This window comes from Podarcis filfolensis, assembly GCF_964270895.1.
Source record: "Podarcis filfolensis genome assembly, chromosome: 8".
Lineage (NCBI taxonomy): Eukaryota > Metazoa > Chordata > Lepidosauria > Squamata > Lacertidae > Podarcis > Podarcis filfolensis.
In genome coordinates, this window is record NC_139611.1 from 15,753,678 (window position 1) to 15,773,569 (window position 19,892).

At 46.0% G+C, this 19,892-nt stretch overlaps 1 protein-coding gene across 5 annotated transcripts in view; it reads left to right on the forward strand.

The window, feature by feature from the left end:
- CASZ1 (castor zinc finger 1) overlaps window positions 1-19,892 on the forward strand; it is a 435,935-nt gene that overhangs the window by 195,207 nt on the left and 220,836 nt on the right. The gene's annotated exons all lie outside the window — the stretch shown is intronic.

Below are 19,892 nucleotides of genomic sequence, written 5' to 3' on the forward strand. Positions count from 1 at the left end.
ACCACTCCTGATTTAATTCATGTTCTATCTACCCAGCAATTATAGAAACTACTTTGAGTGTAGTTGAGGACATTTTTGAACTAACTCGATGAACTTCATTAATTCAAACTAGTTCATCCTTAGCACTGCCTGCTTTCTTTCTTCCGTTAGAGCCCCATGTATAAACAAAACTTGCTCAAGGGAAGTTCTGATGTTGCCCAAGGCTGATACATCTTGCAGTGCTCAAAATGTTCTACACTGTGTACATTGCTGTTTAATTCCCTCTTGGAAGCTGTGGAATTCCCTCCCCACAGAGGTGCATCTGGCGCCTTCATAGTGTAGCTCTTCGCCCCCTGGCCTTTTGCAGCTGAGATGTATTTCTAAGACCTACCCTATTCTTCTGATGCAAATTGTTTAAGCTCATTTTAATATTGCATTACTATGTCATCGTAACCCACACCGGAATGTTACAATGAAGGGCAGGTAAGAAATCCTACAGATAAGTTGATAGTGCCCTGCCGCCCGTCTCGAAAAGTGAAATGCTTGCATTGCTCCAGATGACGGACAAAGCCTGTGACTGCATCTGCGCTATCCAGGGCCAGCCCATGACAATCTGCTGTCTGAGGCAAAGGACAAGATGGTGCCTCTTCCCATCCCAGTTACAGAAGCTGTCCAGATTGGCAACTGAATTTCTTTTGTTTTTGTCGTGGGACAGTCCTTCCCTGGCACCTGAGGTCAGCAGGCTGGCTTAGCACGGCAGAGTGCAGACCACGTGGCACACACTGCCCTATCTTCTCAACAATGAGTAAACAAACAAACCCCTGTGTTTCAAAATATGAGTCAGCAATATCAAAGCAACACGATGGCCAGAAACAATAGCAATGTGAAAAACTTTATGGAATAATTCAAAGCATCAAAACTAACAAACTGAAGTCTCTGAAAGTCCTTAAATGAATCACGGTGCCAGACTTTACCCGGTGGACAGCAAGCTGTGAAGCTTTGTATAATCAGCAAATGTCCAGTTCTGATGTCCAACTCTGCTGAACAGTGTTTCCGGATAACAACTACTGTTTTGTTGAATTCTTCATCAGCCAATTAGTTCAACACTTGTAAGTAGAAAGATATATAATTTCTTCATTAACTGAAAATAAAATATTCAAACGATGACCTGCACTGTTCAGCACTGTTCAGCAGAGTTCAGAGTTGGACATCAGAATTGGATATCTGCTGATTATACAAAGCTTCACAGCTTGCTGTCCGCCGGGTAAAGTCTGGCACCATGATTCATTTAAGGACTTTCAGAGACTTTCAGAGACTTCAGTTTGTTAGTTTTGATGTTTTGAATTATTCCATAAAGTTTTTCACATTGTTATTGTTTCTGGCCATTGTGTTGCTTTTGATATTGCTATCTTCTCAACAACCTGTTGCTGCTTTTTGTCACTCCCACCCAGCTGAGACACACTGCCCAATGATAGGGCCAGCCCTGGTGCTAACCAAGGGCTCCAGACTTGTCAAACATGTTGCTGCTGAGATCAGCATCCTCGCAACTAGCTTCCTCACCCAGAATGCAGGAGAATTTGCACGTGTCCTGACATCACAGCATTCTCATCTCACCACCACCACCACCACCACATGAATTGTTTTTCCTGGCACAGGAAAAAATATATGAGGTCATCACAGCAGGATCGGGTTTAAGTTATATTAAACATCATGGAGAAGGAGGTAGGACTGGGGCAGGGCGGGAGGCAAGTGTCTGCTTTGGGGGGGGGGAGAGCTTTTAGACAAGCTGTGAATTTTTTGACTGCTGATTTTTTGACTGCTACGTTCATATAATTTGTTTTGTGAATTGTTCTTTGGGAGTCTTGGGAGGGAGCTATTTTATTCTGTTACACTAGATGCTCTCTTGTTACCATTCTCTTTTTATTCGGAAAGGTAGCCTATAACTGTTCCAAGATAAATTAACAAATGGTCTGTAGACATTTTCAGTGGATGCCACACAATTAGCATTATATCTACTTCACCTGTTGGTTTTTTAAGCCGATTAACTCTCATGGATCTGGGGACTGTAGTTTTGCAGGAGTGCAGAAGAATCTTCTGCTTGTTTTCTTGCAGAACTACAGTACCACACTTCTTTTCCAAGGGTATGTAGGTGCCAACACAATGGAGCTGGTTCTTGACATGGATGAATCCTCCAGCTAACAGTTTGTTTTTAAAATGCTTACCATAGAGTAGTAAAACTTTCAGTTGCACCTTTGGCGGGGCATTTCAACAACCTTACTCTCCGAATCTTGCAAAGAGTTCAAGAACAAGTGGGCGTGATCCATGGCTTCTGTTTTAAACCACAGATCTTCCACGATTTGTTTGGAACAAAGGGAGTGTCTTATTTGGAACAGAGTTATAGGACAGGGTCATGCGACTTTCCCTGACACATAAGATCAGATTATGTTTTACAAGTTTGAATCCCCTGAATTCCTGCTTTTATCGTTTTAGGTTGCATTCTTCTTTTAATGATAATTGTTTGCTTTTCCATTTAAAATATTGAGCAGTTTATAAACTCTTTCAAATCAATAAAACAAAATAATAACTATGACTGTCAAAAAGAAAAGGTCTTCTTTAACCACTGCAGCTCCTATAAGTCCCAGCCAGCACGGCTGACTAGACCAGGTGTCGCCAATTTATTTGGTTCATGGACACATCTGAAAACCCAAGAAACTATCATGGGTGCCACATGGGGCAGTGGACAAGGAGTAGCAGCAAACTACCAGCTGCATATATGTATTAGACGACGTTGCAGAACGTACCATTGCTCATCCTGCAGTGATTGAGATGTTGGAGGGAAAGGGCCCCAAAGTGAGAGAGACTGTGTTGGGGCCCATAGTTTTGCATGGAATTTGTTTGGAGAGCACAGCGGGCTCCCTCAAGCTCATAAAGTGAATTTGTAGCTGAGGTGAGGTGGCAGGTTACGCTACGGCATCATGATAGCTGAGTGTGCAAACTGGAAACAAGGAAAACTTGAGTTCACATTTCACCAGTCCTCACACTCACTCTGTGGTCTTTGCAGTTGAAGGAACTGCATCTTTGCGGTGATGATCCTGGTCTACTGCAGGGACAGAGGAAGCTGCCTTATGCCCAGTCAGACCATTGGCCTGTCCACCACAGCAACATCTACCAACAGATTCTCCACAGCAACATCTACCAACAGATTCTCCAGGGATCTCTGGCAGGGAGTCTTCATCCCAGTATTACCTGGAGATGCCAGGGATTGAACCTGGGACCCTCTGCATGTAAAACAAGTGTTCTGCTCCTGACCTATAGGCCCTTTTCCTTTTCCCTAAATACTGTACTGGAGTATTATAAGGATTACTGGTCTGACATATGCACTACGCTTTGAACACTCAACATGCACTGTGTGAAGCCAAATAGCTGTATCCAAATAAATTGTAGGCCCATTGAAATGGAAGGACGTGATTAACGCTGGGTCCATTCAATTCTGTGGCTCTGCTTTGAACAGGGCTTAGTTGGATGCAAATCAGTGTTGTTGATGTTAAGGGCTGTTTCTGCTCTGCCTGCTCAGTTGCCTCGAATCTTCCATGAACAGTTTTGAGCAGGAGCCTTATGACGGACGCTTCTCACTTTGAACCTATCCCTGGCCTTCCCTGAAAGGACCAGCGCCTTTAACCTAGGCAGGCACTTTTCCTGGCGGAGTTGCTCGCTCTCTCTTTTGGTGTGGCTCCAACAGGGAGGACGAGGAGAAAGCGAAAGGCCTCTCTGGGCAGGAAGCCGGGTTGCCACCTCCATCTGCTGCAGCGTTTGGCCAATCCATATTGTCAACATATTGCCTGCCATATGGATCAGCTCAGCTCTCCAGGAACGCTTGGGAGACCTGACCTCTAGTGTGACAAGATGTGAGCATGAAGGACAGGAGTAAAAACAGCCCTTGGGTCTCAGAGTGTGAAACTGCGTTCCAGACACTTCCTTGCTCTTTGTGGCATCCTCCATCCTCTCTCTTTGAGCAGGCTCCTTCTCTCTCTCTCTGTCAATCCCCCCTCCCCTGTTTTTTCACATCCTTCGTCTGTATTGGATCATTGACCTTCAATCCTAACCAGACCGGACAGTTCTAAACTCCCTCCCCTAGGCTTTCAATCAGATATTTGGTTGACGGCTGCACAGAGCTGAGCAGAGGGGAGGGGAGGGACATCAAGGGAAGGGGAGAGAAGGCAACATGTTCCTTAAGGCCCTGAGATTATTCAGTCCTTGTCACAGGAACATAGAAAGCTGCCTTATTCTAATCCATTGGTTCTTCTAGCTTCATATTGCCTGCACTGTTGCTTTTGATCAGTGGTGTCCAAACTTTTTTCTCTGGACTGCACTTTCAGAATAAAAATTTGCTTATGCCACATCCATGTTTTTAATGAATAAGGAATGTATTGGAAAAGAAAATGAAACAACTCTTAGCAGTGCTTGATTTAGAATGTAGAACACAACTACTTTAGAATATGATCACAGGACATTCAGAAAGTATAAAACCATGCAGCTAGAGAAGAACAGCAATCATTCCCAAAATATAATGTCAAACGAGCTTCATACATACATACCTTAAGTATGTATACAAACTCAGTGACAGGTGTGAGCTTCCTTTTGCCGGGTAATCTAATTTATATTAGGTCTAATATGAGACAAACAAACTCTCATCTCCTCATCAACACAAAGAAGCCTTTCTCTTTTCTGATCTTTCATATTTATCAGAGTTGAAAATTCCTGTTCACAGCAATATGTCATGGAGAACTGTAGAAGAATAGCCAGTGCTCTTGCTCTCGTTTTGAAAAGATATCTTTCCATATTCTGCAATAGATAGATAGATAGATACTATACCACACTGAAATGTTTAAATGTTTCTTTGATTGTCCTTGAATCTTCCCGCCACACTTGCCATCCTCTTCTGCCACACCAGTGTGGTATGCCACATCCTTTCGAGGACTACTGATTTAAATGGAAGTCATTCCCAGACCTAGCCAGAGATGCCAGAGATTGAACCTGGGTTCTTTTGCAAGCAAATCAGCCGCTCTGATCGCTGAGCTGCAGCCCTCCAGCTGCCCTTGTGCTCTGTCAGCGCCAGATCATCTAAGAACAGGGCCTTTTGCTACACCCCTTTGAGAAGACCAGATTCCTCTCAGGATTGACAGTATGAGCAGGTCTAGACAGTGCTGCTGCTGAATGTGTGCTTTGAACACTTGGTGAAGGGTCTTCACTCTGCAGTTGTAAAGTTCGTACTTGGCATGAGTGAAATCTCCAACAACTGGGAAGGACCCCTGCTCTGTGGAGAGCCACAGTCAGTCAGTGCAGGCAATACTGAGCTAGATCAGGGATGGGGAGCCTGTAGCCCTCCAGTTATGGTTGGATTTCAGCTCCAAATGCTGGTTTCGTTGGCTGAGGTTGATGAGTCCAGCGGTATCTGAAAGGTCTACCCCTGAAAAGGGTTTCTATGACTGCCTCAGTATGTGTGCCCATCAGGGTCTACATTTTGCTCCGGAAGTGTTCCAGTTTGACCCATGAGAAATGCAGACATTGTTTTAGAGTAAAATTAAAGCTCTGTTCTTGTTTTTTCCCTGGCCTAGATTTTGTGCCATGTAAATTGCACAGGTGTGTTCCAGGAACCTTATCTATAGATCCTCTCCTTCCCACAGACATTAATAACTGGTATTTGATTGTGTATTGAATAGTTGCCTGAGTTATTGCAAAATGAAAAGGCGAGGATGAGCCTTAAATTGCCGTGATGTAAGAGGCCTGATTTCGTGCTAATAATAATAAGTTTCCTGACTGAAAGCAGAGTTACTCAGAAAGGGAACTGACCTTGGCTACTGCTGTCTGCTTTGAGCGTTGGGTCATCAAATGGAAATGTAGACTGGCTGATTTCCAGTGAGGGTCTAGATCAGAAGTTCTCAACCTGTGGGTCCCCAGATGTTGTTGGACTACAACTCCCATCATCCCTGAGCTCTGGCCTTGCTAAGTAGGAGTGATGGGAGTTGTAGTTCAACAATATCTGGGGACCCACAGGTTGAGAAAGGCTGGTCTAGATCATCATGTAGGGCATTGACATTGGAGAGAACAGTGGGTAGCCAATGTTGGGCTACAACTACCAGCAGCATGGGCAATTGTCAGGGATGATGATGATGATGATGATGATGATGCAAGTTTTAGTCTCCAGCTGTGATTCCTTTATTTCAGGGGGTGGGGTTGATGACCCTCAGGGTCCCTTCCAACCCTGCAGTTCTCATTCATTGGAGGTTTTTAAGCAGAGGTTGGGTGGTCATCTATCAGGGATGCTTTTGCTGTGATTCCTGCTTTGCATGGGGCAAGACTAGATGACCCAGGGGGGCCCTCCCAGACTTACAATTCTATGATTCTCAGAATACCTAGATAACCTAGTTCTCCACCCTGGTTTAAAAGAGCATGCACCCTGTTCCTACATATGCCTTGAGTTTGTAATGTAAATAACACTTATCATGGGTGCCACCCAGACATGAAAATTAGTTCATACACTGTGGCTGTGGCATGGGAAGTCACTTTACACTGAGTCAGACCCTTGGTCCATCTAGCTTAGTATTGTATACACTGACTGGCAGCAGCTCTACAGGATTTCAGGCACAGTGCATTCCCAGTCCTACCTGGAGATACCATCGGGGATTGAACTTGGGTCCTTCTGCCTACAAGGAAGATGCTATACCACTGAGCTATGCAGTTCCTGAAACAGAGCAAGGGATCCATCTATTTCCAGTTGGTGTCACTTTTGCATGTTAATGGCATCTTCACATAACACTTACTTGGAGTGTGAGATTCACTGCCACTGTTATCTGCTGGAAACACTGAAAAGCCACGGCGAGTCATTGTAGGCAATATTGGGCTATAGAGACTCAGTGGTCTGACTCGGTATAGGCAGCTTTCTATGGTTTCCATGAATGTCCTAGAGTGTGGGCAATTGAGGCCCTTTCCCCAGCTCCTAAAATGTCCCAGTTATGTCCATAAGAACTTGAAAAATAGATCTTTAATAAATGCAAATGGAAGCCTCTGAATACCAGTGGATCATAGCCCTGTGGGTTTCTCAAATGTATCTGGTTGGCCACTGTGAGAACAGGATGCTGGACTGGAAGAAGCCTTGGCCTGATCCAGCTTATGATGACGATTTTCTGATTAACAGTGAATGAGGGTTGTTGTCATCATGCCCTGCCCGTGGACTTCCTGGAGCAATCTGAATGGGAAACGGGGCAGGCCAGATATGCCTGTGGTCTGATCCAACAGCTGGGCTCTTCCTATGTTGCCCATAATACCATTGCATACCATTTCATTGCATTTCTACTTCAAACTGTGGATTAAAAACCTGTATTTAAATAGCATTTTAATACAGTGGTACCTCAGGTTACTCCTGCCAACCTAGCAGTTCGAAAGCACGTCATAGTTCAAGTAGATAAATACCAGTAGGTACCACTGTGGCGGGAAGGTAAACAGCGTTTCCGTGTGCTACTCTGGTTCACCAGAAGCGGCTTAGTCATGCTGGCCCCATGACCCGGAAGCTGTACGCCGGCTCCCTTGGCCAATAAAGCGAGATGAGTGCCGCAACCCCAGAGTCGGCCACGACTGGACCTAATGGTCAGGGGTCCCTTTACCTTTACCTTACCTCGGGTTAAGTACTTAATTCGTTCTGGAGGTCCGTTCTTAACCTGAAACTGTTCTTAACCTGAAGCACCACTTTAGCTAATGGGGCCTCCTGCTGCTGCTGCGCTGCCAGAGCCCGATTTCTGTTCTTATCCTGAAGCAAAGTTCTTAACCTGAAGCACTATTTCTGGGTTAGCGGAGTGTGTAACCTGAAGCGTATGTAACCTGAAGCATATGTAACCCGAGGTACCACTGTACATTTGTTAATGTTTTATCTCTTGGAATCAGATGCAAAATGTGCGTTTTCCCTCAAACTATAGATTTAGATGAGTATTGTATCTTTTGAAGTTTTCAAGAACTGTGCTATAGCTTTCAGAGAAGTGTGAAATCTGTTTTGGATAGCTAAGTTCCAATCTCCACATTAGCCTTAGAAGTGCATATCAGGTCATTCCATACAGGAAGTTGCAAAGTAAATGCAGACTTCTCAAGTGTGCCTAACTAGGACAAATTACAATTTCTAGGGGGGCAGTTGTGCTAGGCTGCCACAGTCTTTACCCATGCAGAATGCTGTCTGCAAATGACCTGAACCATGAGAGCTGCCCTCTTGACGAAAACCTAAAACTTATTTAAACAGAATCAGATCATTGGTTTGTCTTTCCTGGGACTATCCCATCACTTCCCAACAAGAAAACAATGTTTGTTTTGCTAATTGAACACAAATATTTTTTGGACCCAAATTCAAAAAAGTAAAGTGAACATTCATTTAGCATTCCTAAATATGTAAACCACCTTTACATATTTGAACAATCCCTCATTTGGACCAATGTAAGTGCGCAAGACACATTTCTCAGAAACAGGATGCTACTAAAAATGCAATTCTGAGGAATGTGTTGATGAAAGCAGAAAGCAAAAATAAAACCCATCTTTGGTGTCTCTCTCTGTGTGTGTTCCTGTTCATTCTCTTCTCTGCTGCATTCCTGCATGAGTTAATTTAAGGCGGGGTACGCATCTTAAAGATGTGTCCCCAAACCTTACTTTTTAGCAGATCAGTCTGTTAACTGCTTTGGAAGAATAGCTTACTCCATTTACGCCCCAGGCTGCTTTTCTTAAGCAAGTTTAACGTTTTAATTTTGTTGTTTAGATTTTTCAGTGGCGGTTCATTTGCTTTTATAAAAAGAAAAAGTTGAAGCGGGGGGGGGGGACCCTGAACCCTTGTAAAAACTTGGTTAAATCAGCCCAGCTGTCCTGAAGATAGCGACAGGCTGATTCCCCACCCCCCACCCCATCAGCTTTGAGGATCTGATTCAGAGAAGGATTTCCTTTATGGCTGTTTGCTGAACTTGTTCTTCATCTCCGTCATGTTCCCAAGAAATACAGAGTAATGACAAGCAGGATTTTCTTTTTTCTTTTAATGTGGAATCTGCAGAGTCTCCTTTGCAGATGCCTAGAAACATAGTATTGTTCAGGCTGCTGGGAGCTCTCTGTGGTTCCTGGAAGGGGGCACTCCTAGCCCTACCTAGAAATGCCAGAGATTGACCTTGACGCCTTTTGTATGCAAAGCTAGGACCCTCCCCTGAGCCTGACTTATCTAAGGCACTGGTTTTCAAACTGGGATCTTTGGGGATCCTCAAAAACCTCTCAGGGGCTTTGACACATTCTGGTCCGATGCCAGGAGCTGCAGCGAGGCTGGGAGAAAGGCATAGCTTGATGGACCGCAGATGGCTCCAAGGGAACAACTTTCTCCAGCAACTATTGGAAACAGACTGAAGCCTTTTCTGCCTTTGCCTTCAGACTATCTCCTCCAGGCTTCACCACCACCTCTCCGAGAATTTGAGCCTTAAAGGGCCAATCCTCTTCCCTGAAAATGGGCACTCTGCCTTCTTCCTTAGCATCTTTCCTGATGCATTCCTGGCACCACTGGACTGATGGTGTGCAATGGGAGGCATCCTCAGGCGCCAGGCTCATTTTCCTGCTAATACGGATTCAATTGAGAATACGTGGAGATTTCTGGGCACCAGTTTGGCAATGACATCTCCATCGAGCCAGCTGACTCGCACACAGTCCTCCATCATCACATCAAGGAAAATGAGTGCAGGGCTGAGAACGGAGGTATTTGACAGTGCTACAGCCTTTCCGGGACGCGGGTGGCACTGTGGGTTAAACCACAGAGCCTAGGACTTGCCGATCAGAAGGTTGGCGGTTCGAATCCCCGCGACGGGGTGAGCTCCCGTTGCTCGGTCCCTGCTTCTGCCAACCTAGCAGTTCGAAAGCACATCAAATTGCAAGTAGATAAATAGGTACCGCTCCGGCGGGAAGGTAAACGGTGTTTCCGTGTGCTGCTCTGGTTTGCCAGAAGCGGCTTAGTCATGCTGACCACATGACCCGAAAGCTGTACGCCAGCTCCCTCGGCCAATAAAGCGAGATGAGCTCCGCAACCCCAGAGTCAGTCACGACTGGACCTAATGGTCAGGGGTCCCTTTACCTTTACCTTATAGCCTTTCCACAAGCCACCCAAATGGAACTCAGTTTAAAAACCTCTGCCCTAGCCCATAGTTAACACCATTTCCACTGTGTGTGTTTCTCCTTGCATACTGGGACAAGTGAATTGTTGTAAAAGCAAGCTACAGTCAGGCAACGCAGCTGAGATCATAGAATCTTAGAATTGTAGCATTAGAAGGGACCCCTAAGGGTCATCTAGACCAACCCCATGGGGAACAGGCATTCTGTTGTGGTGACTGTAACCAAGGTGCCATTTGGTGCCTAGCTCACATATCTAACCCTACATTCCCTGGTGGTCTTTGGGTGGGGGTCTTCTGGGGGCTCCTGTCTTACTGCATCAGGTGCTGTGATATTATCTCCAGCACCTGGGAAAAGGCCATATAGGCTGGCACCATGTTCAACTAAGCAGGGCATTGGGGTTCGAGGAGAGAGTATGACAATGGTAGTGGCCACAGAACGCCTCTTCAAATTAATCAGTGTGTTGTCCTCCGGAAATGCTAATGGTGAAAAGCAATTAAAGTGCCCCTCTTTCCCCGCCCCCCCTTCCTAAGTAATCTGTGTTAAGAGCTGGTAATGAAGGTTTAGTGCCCGTATAACTCAGTATTTGAGCTCCACCAGTGTGAATCAAAACAAATCTGAAACCGGGACTCTGAGGACAGGGCTGGTGGGGAGAGAGAAATGCTGATCCCCAGAAGTGGCTGCACCCTCTGCAAGCCAGAGGTTGTGGTGCCCCAAGCATAAGACATGTCAGAGAAGCTTCTGCTGCTCTGGGCAACCCGGGAACAGTGCGCATCATGCACTAATGGGGAAGCGACTTCTCCCCTCTGGGTGATTGCATGTGTGAACGCAGCACACATGACTGGCTTACCATCTTCCTCCTGCCTTATTTTCCATCAGCACGTTTTTTCGGTGTGGCTCCACATTTTAAAGTTCTCAAAAAGCTGCTGTTTCCAAACAGCCTAAGTGAGCCAATCCAGCAAGGAGGAGGAATGGGGAAATGCCGAGTGGATGCAAAACAAAGCCCTGCAAACGGTCCTGGGCCCACACAGCTGCCTCGCCCGTAGGCAAGGATCCCAGATTCTCAAGGATTTCCCACGGCTGTTGTGCACGCTGTGGCCTGTTGGTGGCCTGGCACTTTGTAACAGGGAGAAAAGGATTTCCTGAGATGGCTTCATTTCCCAATTTCTTAGATTGTGTATGGGGAACCTGTGGTTCTCCAGATGTCCAGCTGTGGTCAACCTCGACCAGCATGGGCATATTGATGGGAGTTATAGTTCTTCTGGAGGGGCCTGGGTTGTCCATCCCTGACCCATCTCTTGCTCCCTCCCTTGATGTCCCTTATGAGCTGCTTCTCATAACACCTGTGTGATACTAGTTCTCTCTGGCTTCCTTCTGAACCCACCTTTTCTGTGGGTTCTCCTACCCACATTGTATCTGGGGCCAGTCATCACGATACATTCAAAGTACTGTTGTACCACTTCCCAAAGAATCCTGGGACGTGTAGTTTAAGGGTGCTGGGAGTTCCCAGAAAAGAAGGATTGATTGTTTCAACCACTCTGGGAATTATATCCTTGATTTGTAAGGGGCAAGCTGTATGCTGTGGTGAGGGAAAGGTGCTCTGAACATGCTTGGGGCATTGAGAATCAGGATCCAGGATTGTATGTTGCAGGTTCAGGAGTTAGAATCATAAAAATATAGAGTTAGAAAGGATTCTGGGGGTTATCTAGTCCAATCCCTGCAGTGCAGGAATCTCAGCTGAGAGATGGCTATCCAACCTCTGCTTAAAAACCTCCAAGGAAGGAGTGTACACCCCCTTTTGTGGGAGCCTGTTCCACTGTTGAGCAGCTCTTACTGTCCTGGTGTTTAGTCAGAATCGTCTTTCTTGAAGCCATGGGTTTGGGTTCTATTCCCAAGCAAGCAGGAGAAAATAAACTTGTTCCATCTTTCATGTGACATTCCTTTAGAAATTTGAAAATGGCTATCGTATCTCCTCAGTCTCCTCTTTTCCCTACTAAATATACCCAGCTCCTTCAACCGTTCCTCATAAGGCTTGGTTTCCAGACCCTTGATCATCTTGGCTGCCATCCTCTGCACACTTTCCAGCTTGTCAGTATCCTCCTTAAATTGTGGCACACAGAACTGGACACAGTATTCCAGGTGTGGTCTGTCCAGGTGTGGTCTAAACCTTGACTTTATATTCCGAAAAGTACTGTAGAAAAATGTGGAGATGTAGGGAGCAGACTTGTGAGCGATAAGGAAACCCCAAGCAGATCCATTAACATCAAGCAGGTGCCTTCTGTTTTATATACCCGACCCGGATATATATAATGTTGATGTATATTTAATCCGCTTTTAGTTTATTGCTGATTTTAATTATTTTGGGAACAGTTGCTTTTAACCTTTCATTCTTGTACTGTATCGCCCCCCCTTTTTTTTGGTGAACTGCCCTGAAGTTTCATTACAGCCAAGCAGTGCATAGATATTAAGAAATAAATAAGTAATGGGAGCGCAGCAGCAGGCAGAGAGGGGCATACCTTGCCTGTCTCCGGACATGCATTAAGTCTGATGCAAACCCACAAACACCCTGCTTTTGTTTGCAGCCCTACTTGTGCATTATTGGAGCTGTGGACGGAAAGGTGCCTGCAGAGGACTGCTGTTCCTAGTGAAGGTGATAGCCTGGAAGAGGCGGTGCTCTGTATCCCATAATGGGAGAAACAATAGTCCTGTCTCTTTAAGCAGGCCACATGCCGGCCCTCCTGCTAGCCTGCTTTATCTGAGGTCCCGCTGCATGTTATTCCAGGGCCGATCCGCTTTAGCTAATTAATAATCTGACAGGAGACACCCGAGGGATTAGCCGCCGAGACTAGTCAGGCCAAACCCCCAGCAAATGAGTCTCGTGCTCCCCAGAGGCTCTGGGGGTGACATTGGGGAAAGCTGGGGGGGGGGAGAGAGAGAAGGGGTCACAGCAGGGGTGGGGAAACTCTGAAGTGGATTTGCGGCACCTGAAAAGAGGGTGCATGGGTGGGGGGAGCTGTGTCTTATGAGAAGCATTGAGAGAAGGTTGTGCCAAACTAAAAGGTGCCTTCTTCAGTCTACATTTACACCCTACTGCTCCTCACACCTGCATCCTGCCCGTCCTTTGAGGAATTGGTGGGTGCTGGGTGTGAAATTGTTTCTCCCATTTTTGCTTTGCAACAAGCTTGTGAAGTAGGTTTAGGCCAGGGCAGGGTAGAGAGAAAGGCTTGCCTCAGGCGGCGCCAGTGGCTGAGCAGTGTTGTGAACACGTATATCTTTGCCCCCCTGTACTGCCTGCTTCTCCATTGTCCTTTGCTTGTGAGCTTCCTTTCTGGGCATCTGGCTGTCCACTGTCGGTAACTTTGTTCTGTGTAAGGTGGGTGCACATACACAGTCTTTTTGGGCCCTTGCCACAGCCATGGGAAGGGAAGAGCGCACTCTTCAGGGAACATAGAAAGCTGCCTTCTGCTCCCTGATGTATGAAACTCCCTGCCAATAGCAACCTAGCCTATCAAGGATACAAGGTGGGCTGGTGGTGCTCCTGTCTGTCGCCTGCTTTGCTGGCTTTCTGCCTGCAGGGAGTTTTTAACGTAGGGAAACATTAAATTTGCCCATAACCCATGCACTCCGCTACCTTCTGAAGGAGTGCAGTCCACCCTGCAACCTCATCCTACTTGCATGGGTGGCCCACAGATAAGGCAGCGGCTCCCTGCGGCGCTGGATGTTTCTTGACCTGGAACAGGCAACATCAGCCGTGCCTTTGCATCCTCTTACTTACAGGCACGCACGGCAAAGTGGTTTGGGCTGCCTCCTGCAATCCTGCCAATTGCCCGTACTGCCTTCTGACCAACATCATTAGCGCAGGGTATTTATATTTCATTAACGACATTAAGCCAAAACGGTATTAAAAGCTGGCGCTGGTGATAAATAGCATATTAATAAAGAGGGAAGCGGGCTGCAGTGTAAGCAAGTGCTTTCTCCGGAGCAGTTGAGGCAGTTGGCTGTTCTTAACCCCTTTGACTTGCCCCAGGAGAGATTGAATAGCTGGCATGGTGGGGGCGCATGCATGGGTCGAACGGGGGGGGGGGGGGAGAGGGGATTGGCAGAAAGAGGCAGACCATCAGCTCTTCCTCTGTGGATGGGTCTCTTGCTACTAGGGAAGGGGGGGCAGGAGATTGTAAGACGGAGAGCTGTGTATTAGGTTCCAGGATGGGGTACAGAGAACGGGCCTTCCCATTCACTTTTGTGTACTGACCAAGGGAAGTCATTGTCCTGCTCTATTCTGACTTGGTCAGGCCACACCTGGAGTCCTGTGTCCAGTTCTCGGCGCCACAATTTAAGAAGGATATTGGCAAGGTAGCTGGAAGAGTGGCGCTTTCCTCCACTCTCTCTTCCAGCTCTATGTTCTTTTCAGGGCTCTTGCACTCATTTTGAGGTACTTGAAATGTGTTAGAGCAGAGTTAGGCATATGAAGCGTTGATTGTCATTTTCATAAGTTTTACAACAGATTTCCAGATGGGAGGGGAGCAACAAGTAAGACCAGGGATGAAGAATCTCCAACACACACACAGACACACACACACCAATCTGCCACCTCGAGCCAAGGGCCTTTGAACACCCGCAGAGTAACTTTCTTAAGAAGAACAAAGTTTTTCTTTACTATAGCAAGAGGAGCTAAAATGCAGCATCTGAACGTGTGCAGAGTGCCCCAGGCAGAAGATGACTTCTAGAAAGCAGGAAAATAACAGCAGAAGTGCTAACCACTTACACTTTTAAAATTATTATTCTCCTGGTTTGGCATCCTCTTCTCCTGACGACTGGACTGGAAGACTGAATCCTGGCTGGGAGGGTTGCGTATGCGAGTGCCTCCTTGCAGCACCTCCTCTTCTGGGGCTTTCATGGCACTTGCTCCCTGACAGGAGGCCCCGCAAGAAGACAACTCCTTTTTTGAAAGGAATTTTAATCAAACTTGACTGAGGAGTGCTGAAAAACACGAGGAAGTAATTAGAAATCCAAATTTATGGCCCACTAAAATATTTCCCTGTCCCTTTCTCTTTGCGTAAAATGTCTGTGTTTACCCGCTGTCCCACTCCTCTCTCCCACGGGTCTGTCTCCCATTATGGGCCTCGCTCTTTTCATTAACGGTGCTTCTTGTTAAAGCTGGTAATCGGGTCCTCTGGCCTTTCGCTCTCCACCTGGGAGGGTTTGGAATAGGCAGGCTCGGCTTTGAGGGAAGCCAGGGCAGGTGTCAAAACCCTCTTTTTAGAAACTCCTTATCTCTCACAGGAGTTAATGTACAAGCTGAAGGGCTGAAATTCCTCTGGAGGGCCCTCCCTTGTCAAAGATTTTCCTCTTGGGAACAATAGGTTTGGAGAAGCATTCTGAGGGGCTTGATTTCAGCTTATCCAAGGGGACTTCATCATAGAAATGTAGAGTTGGAAGGGACCCTGAGGGACATCTAGTCCCACCCTTCAATGCATGAATCTCAGCTAAAGCATCCATGGCATCCATCACCACATCTTGCAAACCTCTTTGAGATTGTCCTGAGCCACCAGTTTGCACATCCATGTCTGCCACATGTTCTCTCTTAACATCATTTGCTTGTTGGAATGAACCACCTAGAAGAAGAAGAAGAGTTTGGATTTGATATCCCGCCTTTCACTCCCCTTCAGGAGTCTCAAAGCGGCTAACAATCTCCTTTCCCTTCCTCCCCCACAACAAACACCCTGTGAGGTGAATGAGGCTGAGAGACTTCAAAGAAGTGTGACTAGCCCAAGGTCACCCAGCAGCTGCATGTGGAGGAGCGGAGCGCGAACCCGGTTCCCCAGATTACGTGACTATCGCTCTTAACCACTACACCACACTGGCTCTTATTGTGCAGCAGTAAGCTCTCACCTAGAGGTTATTGCTGCACACACACACACACACACACACACACACACCATTGTCCACTAAAATCCCATTAGCCTAACATGCTAATGTCGCTTGGGAATTCCAAGAAGCCAAAAAAAAAAAATTGGTGCAGTTTTGAAACCAGTGGTTAAATTAAGTGCAGCATTGAAAGGTTCAGTCCTCTATCTTGATTCAAAATGGCATCCCAGTGTATCCAACAAAGACAGAGACCTGCTCCCTGTTCTCAGGCACCAACATGCAAAATTTGGTTACGTTACGGTATCTTAAGACGTGTCCAAATGCATACATAGCAAACAAACAACTTTGTGAAAGACATTGTAGATATAATAATATATCCCTAACCACAGACCTTCAAAGCGGCTTACGGCTTTTAATAAACTATTATAATACATTATAATAGCACAGCACAAGAAAAATAAAGTCAGGTCCTCCCCTGCCAGCAACCCTCCCCGAACTCAACAATCGTAACATTGCAGTGGAGAGCCAGAGCAAAGACAAGTTTACTATTTTCCCTGTTCATTTATAAAGCGCTCCAAATTTTCTAAGCACCTTATGTATTTTAAAAGATAAGACAGCTCCTACTCACAGGCCCACAATCTAATGGGTACAATACAAAAGGAGAAAGGAATGAGGAGGGAAGAGGAAAGCAAGCTTTAGAATAGCTTGGGGTCGCTCGAGGCCAAAAGTCTGATGAGGTTAAATGCAGGTACAGTGGTATCTCGGGTTAAGTACTTAATTCATTCCGGAGGTCTGGTCTTAACCTGAAACTGTTCTTAACCCGAAGCACCACTTTAGCTAATGGGGCCTCCTCCTGCTGCCGTGCCGCCGGAGCACGATTTCTGTTCTCATCCTGAAGCAAAGTTCTTAACCTGAGGTACTACTTCTGGGTTAGCAGAGTCTGTAACCTGAAGCGTATGTAACCTGAAGCATATGTAACCGAGGTACTGCTGTAATGGCCTATTGGAAAGCCTGAAGTGCAAGGGCTAAATGAGCCTCTTGGTGGTGGAGGAGGGGAATTCCTCAACTTCCCTGTGGCACCCAAAGGCCCTGCTTCATGTCCCTGCCAGCCATCTTTCGAAAGGTCCTTCCCCCAGTCAAGCATGGAGATTTGCATTTGTGAATCGGCCCCCTGTCAACTGTGGCTGCATGAACAAAAATGAAAGCAGGATGGTGTGCCTAAATCCTCTTCTGTTTTCGCATGCACTCCCCTTATGTACACAGTTCCACTCTTTTTAAAAAAACCGACGAAGAGGAAATGAAATGTCCAAAAGAGAGGTTTCCAGAATTTGCTTCTGCTTCGCTTACCAAAGGAGACATAATTACTCTCTCTCTCTCTCTCTCTCTCTCTCTCTCTCTCTCTCTCTCTCTCACACACACACACACACTCCTACACTCTTGCAGTTTCAACAGGTGAAGATGCTCAAGCCTCTCTTCTCAACCTTAAGGGCGAGAAAGTTTTCTCTTCCCCGTAAAGCAGGAGTAGGCAACCTAAGGCCCGGGGGATGGATGCGGCCCAATTGCCTTCTAAATCCAGCCCCTGGACGGTCCAGGAATCAGCATGTTTTGACATGAGTAGAATGTGTCCTTTTATTTAAAATGCATCTCTGGGTGATTTGTGGGGCATAGGAATTTGTTCATTTTAATTTTTTTTCAAAATATAGTCCGGCCCCCCACATGGTCTGAGGGACGGTGGACCGGCCCCCTGCTGAAAAAGTTTGCTGACCCCTGCCGTAAAGTGAATGCTGAGGCTCTTGAGCAGCCGGCTACATGACGTTCCCAGTACCACATTTCATTACAGGATCCTTCCTAAATAAAGCACATACGGAAGAGATACCTAACGGACAGCAGAGCTGATGCCTGTTCCACGAGGAGTTTAAAGCAGACTGTGAGAGTCTGCTTATGGACCAAGTTGCAAGTGAGGGCATCGCAAAGTGGCAAGATGATTGTCACGGCAGGCAGGCATGCGTTCTTTAGTTTCTCCCAAACTCCTGTTTGTTGGAAAGCGCAGAAACTTGTATTCTTAGTATCTCACAGTTGTAGATTTCACAGAACCCCTTTAAAATCCTTGCTGGAGTTGAAGTTCATGATTAATTTCAAAACTACAGTGGTACCTCAGTTTAAGAACTTAATTCGTTCTGGAGGTCTGTTCTTAACCTGAAACTGTTCTTAACCTGAGGTACCACTTTAGCTAATGGTGCCTCCCACCGCTGCGTGATTTCTGTTCTCATCCTGAAGCAAAGTTCTTAACCCAAGGTATTATTTCTGGGTTAGTGGAGTCTGTAACCTGAAGCGTCTGTAACCTGAGGTACCACTGGACTCCAGTTAAACACGGGGGCGGGGGAACGTAATCAGATTTTATTGGTATTGTGTGCCAGAAATGTCAACTAAAATGAAAAATGTTGGGGTGACCTGGACCCCCTCACGTTAATGGAAGAGGATGCAAAAAAGGAAAAAGGGCCTATAGTGTACTATGGAAGGGGCCCGATGTAACTCAATCAAGTGACAACCCCCCCATGCCATTACAAATAGTGTCATACGTTTGGACTAAGAACTCCTGTTAAAGTTCACATGAAGCAAATATAACCCCCCTCCGCCGTCTTTTTGGATTATTAATACTACTTTATACATGCAGAATGTGCAGGGAAATGTTTGCAAAAACACAAACTGCTTCATTGCTCTTGAAGAGATATGACCACATTTATATATATATAAAAAATGAAATTTAAGGGTGTTTGGGGGTGCTAAGTTTTTCCCCGAACACTTTATGTGTTTGTTTGTTTTGAGAGGTTGTTGTAGACTAACGTAGCTTAGGCATTTCATAGTTTTATTTTCTCATTCAGTGGCAGGAGAGTTAGGATGGGCAAAGGGCACAGGATGGGCATAGAGAGGAAATGGGTCAGGGTGGCACAGAGAGTGGGGGTGTGTGATCCCTGCCCCACCCACTGCCATCTCAGTCTCCACCCACAATGGCATCCTACCCAACCCCACATACTGCCTTTGAGGAAATATGGACTCAACAGATAACCCCTCAAAGCTTAGCAAGGTGGACCCCTTGAAGTTAACGGAACTTAAGTTAGTTGTGTACATTAACTACAGTCAGTCTACTCTGAGGAGCAGCAGCATTGGAGAGAACCCTTTTCCTTTTGGAAAGGTGCAGCAGGGTGGGGTGGAGAAAACCCGCACAATACAGATCTCACAAGACAGAGAGTGTCAAAGAGTATGTGGATTATATTCATGTTTTGGGAGGGGAACCCAAAATAGGGTTTATAGTACAAGTATTTCTGACGGGGTCCTCAGCAACTTATTCAATGCCAAGTTAGCATCCTTCAGGAAGTTCACTGTTGCTCTTTGACACTCCTCCCTCCACCCTACTCTGCCAAAACTCGTGTGTGTGTGTGTGTGTGTGTGTGTGTGTGTGTGTGTGTGTATCCTGAAGATAATTAAAGACTTGGAGTGGTTTGCACCTATAGGGTTTTCCCCTTTTATTGGATTCCTCTGCAATTAACTTCTGCATGTAGTTTCGGTGGAACTGGGAAGGATCTAGGAATGACTTTTCATTTTCATCACAGCGCTCTTGATCCATCGGCTGTGGATGTATGTTTGACCCTTTATTCCTTTTCTTCTTAGCAGTCCAGCACATAAACCCCCATCTTATATTGTCTGTTCCCTTCCTTCCTTCTATCCAGGAAAGGAAGTGTGGTTTATTCATTTGTTGTTGTTTTTTTAAACAAAACAAAACAGAGAGAAATATTCTCTAAAATGCATGGTATCCCCATTTTGGATTAATTTATCCCTCCCCGCAATCGTGGTCTGAATTGCCTCCATGAAAATAGGAG